Source organism: Dioscorea cayenensis, chromosome 3 (assembly GCF_009730915.1).
Source record: "Dioscorea cayenensis subsp. rotundata cultivar TDr96_F1 chromosome 3, TDr96_F1_v2_PseudoChromosome.rev07_lg8_w22 25.fasta, whole genome shotgun sequence".
Classification (NCBI taxonomy): domain Eukaryota; kingdom Viridiplantae; phylum Streptophyta; class Magnoliopsida; order Dioscoreales; family Dioscoreaceae; genus Dioscorea; species Dioscorea cayenensis.
In genome coordinates this window covers 10,648,247-10,650,866 of record NC_052473.1, presented here as the reverse complement: position 1 = coordinate 10,650,866, position 2,620 = coordinate 10,648,247, and the positions used below count along the sequence as shown (strand labels likewise).

The following is a 2,620-nucleotide window of genomic DNA, read 5'->3' as shown; positions in this document are numbered from 1 at the left end:
GCTTGTAAGGCAGGGGTGCCACCTCTTTCTCTTTGTTAGCTCTCTCCTTAACCTCCACGACCACGAGTGCTTCATCATTGGTTTTCTCACTTGGAAGCCTACCCTCGATCTCACAACCACTTCTCAAAGTGATGGCCTTCACATGTTCTCTCAGGTTAGTCTCGGTATTACTCGGCAAGCTTTCTTGTGGTCTATCCGATAGAGACTTCGCAATTTGCCCCACTTGATTTTCTAAATTGTGCAATGAAGCGGTGTGGTTGTGAAGTGTAGCCTCGACCGATTGAAACCATGTATCTGATGATTGCATAAATTTAGTCAAGGCCTTCTCTAAGTAGGTCATTCGGGTTTCCAAGCCTGGAATTCAGTTCTCCATGTTCGGGGCTTGTTGTTGGAAACCTGGTGGTGTTGTGGCCTTTTGTTGCCCTTGGTTATTCCAGGAAAAATTTGGGTGGTTCCTCCAACCCGGATTATAGGTGTTGCTATAAGGATTGCCTTGGTTTCTCATTGCGTTACCCACAAAGTCAAGTTGCTCAACGGAGGATGTACCACCAATGGCTATCGGGCAATCCGACGGGCATGCCCCCCTCCACATCCATCACAACTCGTTACGGCCGCCAATCTAGGAGAACTTAGAGTGTCTAACTTCTTACTCAATGCCTCCACTTGGGCCGCTAATGATGTAACCGCATCAATCTCATGCATGCTGGCCACTTTCTTCTTCTTCCTAGCACTTCATTGGTAGCTATTCAAACCCATTTCTTCAATTAACTGTCGGGCTTCTCCGGGGGTCTTGCTACGTAAGGTACCTTATGCTGCTACATCAAGTAACTTTCTTGTACTTGTGTCAAACCATTGTAAAAAGTCTGAATTATCATCCACTCTAGAAACTAATATTGAGGACATTTTCATAGGAGTTCGTTGAACCTTTCCCATGTCTCAAATAGAGACTCCAGTTCCATTTGCACGAAGGAAGAAATCTCATTCCTAAGATTTGCAGATTTTCCAGGAAGGAAATATCGGGAAAGAAAAGCTTCCACCATCTCCTCCCATGTAGTGAATGATGCTCCAGGTAATGAGTGTAGCCACTGCTTCGCTCTCCCCTTCAAGGAAAATGGGAAGGCCCTCAATCTGATAGCATCATCCATAACTTCATTGATCTTGAGCATGTCATACACCTCCAAAAAGTTCCCTATGTAGTTGTTTGGATCCTCATCAACCAAACCATTAAACAGTGCTGACTGTTGTATCATCTGGATTAATGCTGCCGTTAGCTCAAAATTTTAAGTTACAATCAGGGGCCGCGCAATGCTAGATTGTGTGCCCAAAACTGAGGGTCTAGTATAGTTAGAAAGTGTTCTCTGTTGTTCATTCTGCTCTGCCATATTATCTGACCATTCAACTTATATTTTAGTTTGATTGGACAGTTCTTACACAGATTCTTCACCCCTTCTTCTGAGTGTACGTTCGAGTTCAGGATCACCTTCAATGAAATTCGAAGGTTTCCCTCGGGTCATAACCTGGAACTGCACCAAAAGAAAGAAAATAAATCAGAACTGTGATAGAATAAGGAAATGTGAAATAGAATGAATATATGAATGGCTAAGATAACAAAGTGCAAAGTATTTCTAAACGCCTATGCCCCGGCAATGGTGCCAAAAACTTGACAACGCCCCTTGCATATTACCCGCAAGTGCACGGGTTTGTCAAAGTAATAAATCCCAGCTGAGTGCGGTATCATATCCACAGGGAGTAGGGAATAAAAATACCAAGATTGTTACTTAACCAAGTGAAAATTAACAATGATTATGTTGATGAAATGTTATGTAAATAGAAATAAAAGAAACAAGAACGAGAGGCACAAATAAGTGAGAGAAAAAACAATCAATAGAAGTGGGGTCCTCGGACAATGCTCCCCCTAGGACTAATATTTCAAGGGTAAGACCAACTATTATGTCTCCTAATTGATGCTTAATGAGTCGTGGACATCCTTAAATACATGGTCCCAAACATAAGGTCAACCGTGACTAACTCTATACTATGGCCTAGTGGAGAAATAAAATAGTCTCAACACCTCACACAGTATAAATTTGTAAGACGCTCTTGGAATTCCAGGTGATAAACCCTATTCCTATATGTAGATCTAACCTTTTGATCCAAGCGAAAGATCCCTAGTCATAGTTAAGCCCCAGGTGCTAAAGTCACTTTAATGCTTCACTATGTTACTCACGCAACTAAGCCCCAGCGGTGTTCATCCCTTAGCCCTTCACTCTACTATGATCGCAAAGAACTCTTGGAACATGGAGGTAGGATAAATCACATCAGAACTGAAAGGAGACGCTCTTCTACATCTCGAATCACCCTCTCCAACCTTGCTTTGTCTAACCCTCATGGTGTGTTACTCATCCACAAAGGTTACCAAGATGGTCTCTCAACCCTAGTGCTACTTTAAGGAAGAAATCATTCAACAAGCATTCAAGATTGGAACTCAATTAGAAACATCAATTAAGAAAAGCATAATAAAAGGTCAATGAAACAAAAACATCCTAGGGTTTACAAAATCCAAGTACCCACTAATGGGTTTAGCTCTCCATGGAGCAAGATACAATCAATAATGAAATCA

At 41.9% G+C, this 2,620-nt stretch overlaps 1 non-coding gene across 1 annotated transcript; it reads left to right on the top strand.

Annotated features, from left to right (window-relative positions):
- Positions 1-884: 884 nt before the first annotated feature.
- On the top strand, positions 885-992 carry LOC120257729. Its single transcript, XR_005535818.1, has one exon. It is a non-coding gene; the product is annotated as a small nucleolar RNA R71 (small nucleolar RNA).
- The last annotated feature ends 1,628 nt before the right edge of the window (positions 993-2,620 follow it).